Here is a 9,757-nt window from a genome sequence, read left to right as displayed (position 1 = left end):
CACTTCAGTGTGCCCCTCCTCTGACTCTGTGCTACCTGGTGAGGATGTGTATTCCTTCTTAATGTAGAGCACCACACCCTGCCTTTCCTCCCTGTCCTGTCCCTCCTGTACAGCCTATAGCCCTTGATATTCACTGCCCAGTCGTGCGTTGGGTCCCACCACGTTTCAGTGAGCCCCACTATGTCTGGGTTAGTGTCAGCTAGCAGGAGGGTCATATTTTTTTTTCTGCATAACCAGCATTATCAAAGGTTCTAGTTAGTGAATTAATTTCTGCAGTCACTATATCAGCTTTCTGTTCTCTCAGAAGTGCTCGCAGACTGAAAGCTTTCCTTTCTGAAGCTGATGCAGGAACATTAATTACTGTACTGTTTTTTAATTTCAAAACTGGATTATTATAGTTTTCTCGCTAATGGACTTCTAGATAGGACTATATGAAGATTAAAGTGAATTCAAAAGACTCTGCCAGAAACTTGTGCTGGCACCAGACTCCATGCTTGCATTTCTGTTGCTCTCAAATCACTCCCCAGACTCCTGGTAAAATTTCATATTGTTTTAAAGCTGTGTCTAGTCTCATTAAAAGGTGTTAACGTATCTGTAATCCTATCATCAGACTAATCCTGATGATACTATTAGTATTTTTCTAGCAAAATTTAAAGTAAAATAAAAGTACATTTTGGCCTTTTCAGAATTTCAGTTCAGCTTAACTGATGTGAAAAATTGTACTGGTCCTCATACTGACAAGGGGTGCCCTCAAATGCTTTTATCCCCATTATTAACTGGAACAATGGCTATGTCTGAATAATTTTAGAAAGACTGCAATGAAGGGGCCTTATGTTTAAAACTGGGACATTTTATTCTGTATAGACTTCTTAGGAACATGAACTCTTGTCTGTATGTTTAATGCCCTGCTGTTCACAACCTTGAGATCCTCTTGTAAACATGCACTTCCGTACCATGCCCTTGAATGTCTTCAGAATTTAACACTGTCCTGTTCACCAACACGAAAGCTATACTCTTGCCTTTCTCGGCATACAGTGCCCTGCTGTTCACACTTCTTCAAATAAATTCCCTTTTTTCATGTAAAAACTGTGGGACTTGACTATTTTTTATGCTTCTCCCCTCCCACAAAGAATCTTTCATTTTGTCCCATATAATTTTCATACCTAAGACTTTTTTTTCTCAGAAATTCAGAATATAAATATTCTCTCTCAGGACATCTCCTAAATCAATAATGTATTGCAGACCTGCAGACAGTAGTTAAGCTTTCATAAAAAAAAAAGAAAAAATCACTGTCAAGCAAGATTGTGTACAGTAGCTATAAACTAGATGGAGAAAAATTTGAAACTATGGATAATTTATTATCTGCTTGTCCTTAACTACTGTTCCTCTCACCAGTAACTGAGAACCCTCCTTTTAATGTTGTTTTTAGTGGGAAAGTTACTGAATAATGTAAAAATGTTAACTATAAAAGCAGCATAATATAGATTTGGCAGGGGGTTGTTGAAATGCATAATTTAAAAAAAGAAAGCTACACTGAAATCTCAGAATCCAAAAGGACATTGTACTTGGAGATAAAACATTCACAATGGCAGATGCTGCAAGAGAAGTATCCTTAGATCAAAATCTCCTTCATGTGCTAAAAATTGGTACTAATTTTTGATGTTTCATCTTATGTTTGCTGTGTATCCTTTTGTATCATAGTATATTGAAGTACATGTATCATGGCAGGCACTGTCTTTCACACGATATTCTCACCATATCTATTTATTGAGAACATAAAAGCAATGAATGGAAGAAGATGATGATGTTACTGTCTTGTTTCTAGCCACTCAGTGACTCTTACTGTGATTCTTTAATTGCTAAAATATATTTTGGGCATCCCTGTTATTATCTAACCATCTGGTAGTTCCTAAATTCATGAAGCCTGCCAGTGGGCCATGTGCTGACATTCAAAAAGGATGGTAAAAGAGCATGATTATATTTTCAAAATATCTCCTCCCTCCTTTACTATTACAGATAATATTTGCTGAGAACCAGCATGCAAAATCCTCTGCTTTTTAAAAACCAAATGAACCAGATTTCCCAAATTATTAAGCAATTAAAAAAGATAAGCTAAAACTACTATTGAAGCTTCTCTTAATCGAATCACTGTATCCCAAATGAGCTGAATCCGAATCCGAAGCTAATACTAGCTGTTTGACACCAGCCTAATAGCCAGACCCCAGACTTCCTAGGACTAAATCATGGTGATTACCCATGCCTAGAGTAGGTGGTTGTGTGAAGCTTTCTTGGCCCATGAAGAGCTCTGGGAAATCTGGGACTTTCCCAGCTACAAAGTACTATGAGGGATTGTGAAAGATGCACCGTGCTTTCTCACCCCAGGCCCAGCTATCTGGATGATAGCTCATCCTCAGCTCATCTCAGTACTCTCTTGTGACCTTGTTGCGTGCAGAAAATTCTTCTGCATACAAAGATAGTGATTACTCTTGGCTTTTGCATGAGGCATGGATCAGAGGCCTATTGTCATCCCATTTACTCCTACGTAGTGGTATAATGTGGTTGCTAGAATGCCTTGTGTGATTTATGGTGTAGATTTTGGATGTAGATTCACAACACACACCATGTTTATGCATCTTTGTTAACAAACTCCATATAAGGAATCTGTAGCAATGGCATAGTATCTCAGCAATAAGAAGTGTAAATGGTGTACTCATTTCAATGCTAACATATTTTAAAACGAGTTTATTGCAAACATATACCTGAAAATTTTCAAACTAAAATCTCTTAAATAATCTGAAACATTTGCTCTGTTATATTCTATGGGAGAGCTGAACATGTACCTACCATACCTGTAAAAATTTCACTTCTGAAAACTCATTTTTAGGCTCCCCCTGCTGAGCTTGATAAAAAGAAGTGCTTTTGAAAGAGAATTCATTCTTTTTTACTGCTTGGTTGCACAGAACAGGATTAACAGATATAAAAACATCCATATGCAGACAGACCATCTGTGTACTGAGCTTCTGAGAAATGTCATTAAATAGCCAAGATCTTGAAATCTGGAATTTGAATAGGAATGCTGACAAAAGTGTCAGTTGTGAAAAAGTGTGCCATTATTACAGATCAGCAATCAGTGAATCACTGAAGGGATTTTTATGACTACATGGAAGGGAGCAAAAATAGCTCTGCCAACCCAGGTCTATGTGTTTATTTTACTGTTTTTCTATGATACATGTTATGCCTCATCCCTCTTCAACCTTTCAACAGTGCTTGTGGCAGAATCTTGCACATCCAAAGATGCTCCTGAGAGGCAAGCCCTATGCTGTTAAAGACAATGTTTTATCTCCTAGGGTCTTTAACCGGAGAATAATGAGTGTTTTAGACAGATCATTCTAACGGTTCCTCACAGTTATTTTTATAATGCTGGTGTCTGTTGCTGGGACAAGAAGGTAGATACCAGGTAGATGTCTTCTATTTAGCCATTCACAAAAATATTTCAAATATGCCACTCTCTTGATCTGGATCACTTTAAATTCCTATAAAATCCTTGAAAAGCAACTCAGGCTGCATGCAGACAAGCAAGCATGTGCCTGTTATGGCATCTCAAAGCAGTTTGAGACACTGCAGGAGGCATCCCATGAATGAAAAAATGTTCCCAGTGGAGACTCTAGATTTGATACTGGGAAATCCTGGTATCAAAAAAAAAAAAAAATCACCCTGGAAATAAGTGGCACAGGGCATGCTTCAGGCATGAAGCAACCAGATTCTTGGTCCTCCTAGGAGACATTCTAGCATCCTCCAGAGTGTCTCTATGGCTGCTGCATGCCCCTGCTGCTTCAGCATGCTGCCTCAGTGTGCTGGAACAAATAGAAGCAGGGCAAGGCTGCACCAGAAACTTGAACCCAGGTTCTGTCCTGGGTAAGTAGGGATGTGGGAGTGGGAGGACGATGGGGTTTGTGGGTGTAGGGTTTGTGGGTGGGTGTGGGGGGATGTGAGGTCTGTGGTGTTTATGGGTGAGTGTTTGGGAGGTTGTGGGTATGGGGTTTGTGGTAGAGGATAAGGGGGGCCACCACATGCCCACCCACCATGCACTGCATCACACAGCCCCTGGCACCAGAAGTCAGCCAGCCAGCCAGGCTGTCAGGATATTCATGGCCCACTGCAGGCACAGCCCCCTGGTGGCATGGTTCCACCTTAGACCTGGGGGGCTGAACATGGCACACAGAGCCGGCTTTACCTGGTTAGCTGGCGCACACCTTCAGACAGGACCAGGATGGGTCCTGCCACCACCCACAGCTCCAGACACTGCACCCAGGAGCCACGGGTGGTGGCAGGAGCTGTCCTGGTCTTGTTTGAAGGTAAGTGCCAGCAGGCTAGGCTGGGCCAGCTCCATTCACCATGTGCAGCCTCCAGGTCCAAGGTGGCACCACGCCACCAGGGGGCTGTCCTTGCAGTGGGCCATGAGTGCCCTGATGGCCCGGCTGACTGCTGCTGCCAGTGTCAGGGGCAGTGTGCTACAGAGGGGTGTAGTCTGGGCATGTGGCACCCCCCTCAACTGCTCCACAAACCCCATACCCACAACTCCCCCACAAATCCCACACAGACACCCACAAACCCCACAACCCCACAACCCTCACTATCCACCCACAAACCCCTGCCACACCCCTTCTTTCCCCCATCCTGCAAATCCCACACCCCCCCTCCACATCTCACACCCTGTATGCCCAGCCTTCAGACAGGATGGGACCTGCTGGTGGGAGCTGTGGTTGCAGGGGCAACTGTCTTCACATCCTGGTTAGCAAAGGGGTCAGGGGGAGCTCTGATTTTTCTATAACAAAAACCATAAGCAAACACCAAGCAGATATTTAGAATTTATTTTATTATAATGACAGAGGCACTAATAGGCTTCCAAGTTCCTTTAAAATTGTAAATATATCAATAAAACACTGCCTGACTGATCTCTCTCTCTGTCTTCCCCCACTACACACAAACGTGTGTGTGTGTGTGTATGTATATGTATATGTATAGAGAGAGAGAGCGAGCGAGCGGTGTTTTATCCTAATCATGGAAAAGCATGGTTTTTGGGGTATTTTAATGAGTGAATTTGGGGTTCTTTATCAGAGAATTTGAAATTTTTAAACAGAGAAAACCAGAATTCCTGCTAGTGAGGCAAGTGGCGGGACCCAGGCAGAGGAGCCTGCCCTGGTCTGGCACAGGGGACCCACCTGGAGGGAAAATGAGGTGGCTGACTTCCAGGCCATTTGGGGCTAGGAGGACATGCTTCAACAGTTCAAAGTGGGCCACCACAATAAGCACATCTTCTGGTGATAGCTGCCCAGATGGCAGAGCAGGGGGCACATGGTAGCAGGTGCTGCATGAAGGCCAACTGTGCAGCCACAGCCCACTTGCAGCTGGTCCAGAGGTGCAGGTGGCTCTGCTACAGTGCCCAGGCCACAGCTCAGGCAGTCATGCAGTCCCTATCCAGGTCTGGCAGGTGTGCAGACATGGGGCTGTAGGTCCAAGGGACTGGATGCTGTCACAGGTGGCAGCAGTCCCCACTGCCAGACTACTACAGTGGGTAGAGGATGTGGGGACCACTCAAGGTCAGGGCTGCTGCAGCAGTTCAGCTGGCACAGGGGGTTAGTGTCCTTATAGATCAACTGGCCAGGCCTCAGAAGCTCCTGAGGGCAAGTAGTCCTGAGCTACTTGCAGCTTTTATACTGTTGGGGCCAGCACAGGTCCTAGCCCAAGCCTTCAGTTTTCCCTGGCTGCAGATCTGGGAGGAGCTGGGCAGGGTCAGTTTGCCCCAAGTGGCACAATTTGCCCCACACCAAAGTGCATGTTTAGGCACATGTGCTGCGGCAAAAATCTCTGGCACAAATTTGTGCCCATGCTATTTGAGCTGCTGCAAGTACACATGCCTGCATGTGTGGAAGTGGCCTCAGTGTTCATTAGTAACAAGTGACCCAGGAATATTGTCTGTAATTTTTTCTGCTCTGGTACTACATGTACGTTCTATGGTTGATAACATAATTTGGTATCAGTGAAAAAAAAATGGAAACTTCAGAGAAACTAAATTGTTGCACAAAGACAAAAAGGCAAAAGATGCCAAAATTTTTCACAGGTAGGCTGACAGTTGCTGTTGTCAAAAGATGACACTTCAGCTAAAAGAGAAATGAAATATCAAAGCTATTCTAGGCACAAAAATACAACATTTTGTGGAACCCATCATCTTTTAACAAAGTATTTTTTAAAAGAAGCGCAGTACTTCTATGGAAGGTATAATATGTATGTGATGCCAGTGTTGATCCGTATTTGAGGCTTAACTGAGTGACAAAAGGAATTACTACTTTATGCTAAAATGAAAATTGAATAACTCACAGCTGGCCATTTGTTTAACGTGAATTTTCTATGCCAACACTATTTTTGCAATTTCAGCAGAGAGCAACCTATGGTAACCTCAGTTGCAGCATAAGTAATTATAGTAAAAGAGTGTTACTTGAGCAACAATATGAATCTATAAATAGAGATATGACACTGGGTTTGATAACTAAACTTTCTGTGCACCAGTCTAGCCTATATGAGTTGACTACAGTGAGTAAACAGTTTTACAGGCTGTAATAAAATAATAGATCTACAGATGCTTTGGTAATTCTCACTTGCCTATAATAATTCATTAAATTAAATACATAGTTATAAGCTGGTTTGTAGATTTTTTTAAGATGGGGAAAGAATAAATATTTTATCTGACAACTTTAACAAGGTCACCTTAAATACTTCATCAGAATGATATTGGATGGGACTGCCTCATGTTCTTAGACCAAACCTTTCTTTTGGTATGACAATGCATATTCATCAGGGTACTGAGCAGGTTTATTGGTAGGTAGAAGCTGAATCTGTACATTATAACAAGCGAGCTCCTGGATGCTTCCCACATAGAGTGATCCTGGTTATATCAAATTATACTGATGAATCGCTTATGATTCTAAGGTCACATCGCTGACCCTACTCATAGAATTTAGCTCAAATTTGTCCATCCACTTAAATCATTCTCTGATGTGGTTTGATGTGTGAATTTGAATGTTAAAAATAAAAAGGCAGCCTTCTTATGGTAACTTTGCCCTACATTTAGTTTAAAACAGAGGCAGAGAGTTTAGTATGTTGTAGATAGAGAAAATAATTGTCTCCTAAGGACGAAGTGGATAGGGATCCAGCGTCAGAATTTTTATCCCATATCATACCAATCACTAACAGGAACTTGCTTTTAGTATATCAGATTCTTTGAGCTCTAACACATTTACATCAAAAAATAATGAGTGTTTTGGGGATATTGCTTGGGACACATCAGCCCCACAAAGTAATTACAGGCTTGCAATAGGTAGTAGTTGTGAACTTTTGATAGGTTTCATTTCAGTTGAAAGCAAGCATATCTTAAATCAAGAAAAAGGTAATTTCTACTGCTATTTTAGTGCTATGTCTGAGCCACAATGTTACAATTTAATTTATATAATGATGTTTGATTGTTTCTTGGTTTTATTATAACAACATATTTTAAGTATTTATGGTGCATTGCTATAGTATTATTGATATATTAACATTAATATCATATTTATACTGTGTAATTATCTGGCAGCCACGCTGTGAGTTTTTCTCCTGGTCCATGTGTAAAGTTGGCATTTTCAGCCAAACTTTTAAACTTACTTCATTTTCTATATGATCAGGTGGTAGCTGGCAAAAAGAATATTTGAATAGGAAAACTTATTTTAAAAATGCTATAATATAATACTTCAAAATTGTGTTTTCAAATGTTATGGCTTACATTAACTTCACTATAATGTTCTGGGTTGCTCAAGGGAAAAAAGGCAATCCTATTATTATAAGGAACAGGGAATGGTTTAGCATTTTGCACCAGTGATAGTCCTTGATGTTAACTTTTTATGCAGGGAGAACAGTTATAGGGCATTACAATAATCTAAATGGGATGAATCAAAAGCTTGAAGAAGAATATCCATACAAGTCAGGCAGAAGTGGGGACAGATGGAGGCCAGTGCTTAAAGAAAAGCTAGTAATATGAGTAATGAATGGGGTTGGATCATTTACATTTTCTTGAGCTAGATTTAAAGGTCAAGGGGACATGTAGATCTTGTTTTATGGATAAGTCTAGATGTGGCAATATCTGACTCCATATCTTTGTGCAACTATGGAACTATGCAAGTGATGACATCAGCTAAATTTGTGCTATTAACAGGAAATTGGCTCAGTTTTATTCCTAAGGAACTTGGCAAATTCTACCGAGCTACCAAGGGAAGAAGACAGATAAACTCTAGATGCTAGGAGATAGGATATTATCACTATGACTTCTGCTCAACATTTACAATGCATGCTAGTAATATTAAGGCAGCTGCAGAAGACTGAGCAATTTCTGTCAGAGCGTTGAGAGTGGGTAGTGACTTTTTTTTAGCCATTTAGGGTTTTCATGACAATTGTGTACATGGCTATTCCAGGCGGTGAGTCGCATCAACATTCCAGAAACACTGTCTGACTTCAGAGGAGACTGCCAAGCCAGCACAAATTCCACCAAGAACCCAAATAAGTCGATGAAAAAAAGCAACCCTAAAAACAAAGATATTAAGATCCCCTATGTCCCAGGGATAGTGAGAGGAGGGGCCGGGAAGCTCCACCTGCAGGACTCAATGCAGGAAGAAACAGTAAAATAAAGAAAGAAATACAAAACAGTTACTTACCTGCAGGAGGAGAGGTGCTAGAAAACCTAAAAGAAAAGCCAGTGCGGTTTACAAGCCATGCCTTTATGCAATTAAGGCTGGTGGGTGACATCACAACGACACACCAGCTGGCAGGAATAAAAATGGCCACTGGCAGTAGGGAGGGGAAAGCCAGTGAGCAGGCGGAGGTTCTCTGTGCTGGTAGTACGTGGAGCTGGCACGAATTTGAAACTTCCAGGCGATGGGCAGCTGGAGAAGCACCAAGAGCTCCTCATGCCAGGGGCACTGAGATTGAGCCCCAGAAGAGTCAGAGTGCTGGGAGGGACTTCTCCCTAGTGCTGCCAAGGAGGTGCATTGAGGGAAACACCAAGCAATGGCACAAACAGGACAGTGCCATCAAGGGAGAGGCTGAAGCCAACCTTGGGGAAATGAAGGTGTCCCCACTTGACTGTTCCCAGGTACCAGGTCAGGGAGCTGGGCTAGGGGTGGAGAGGAGAAAGGAACCCTGCGGGACCAGCATCAGGGGAGCACTGCCAAGTTCAGGAAGGAGGGCTGAGAAAGCCAACTGGTAGGGCACTGGATAGGGAGACCTTTTTGGGTCCCTTCTTTTGGTTTATTTTCTTCATTTTATTCCTTTACCCCTGCTTGACAGGGGCACCCTCGGACCCCAAGAAGAGAGCAGACCGGCTCAAGGGGATTGCAGGCTTAGAACCCAGGCCAGCTAATTATCCTTCCTCAACAATAGAGGAGATACTCTACTGTACTGTACGATAAGGCATGAGGAACATCTACGCTGGAGAGGCAGCAATGTCAAGGTCTGGCGCCCCACCAGAGGTTGGTGTAAGGCTGGGGTGTAGGGAAGGTGGAGCCCCACAAACATCCCGCAAATGGAGTGGTCATCCAGGAGCCTGGGTAACAAGCAGGAGGAGCTCGTCCTCCTGCTCAGTGCAAAGAATTATGACGTCATTGGGATAACGGAGACCTGGTGGGACTCCACCCATGACTGGACCACAGGTATAGAGGGCTATAGCCTGTAC

Source organism: Crocodylus porosus, unplaced genomic scaffold (genome assembly GCF_001723895.1).
Source record: "Crocodylus porosus isolate Cpor-Errol unplaced genomic scaffold, CroPor_comp1, whole genome shotgun sequence".
Lineage (NCBI taxonomy): Eukaryota > Metazoa > Chordata > Crocodylia > Crocodylidae > Crocodylus > Crocodylus porosus.
The sequence above is the reverse complement of the archived record's forward strand: the minus strand, read 5'-3'. Positions refer to the sequence as shown.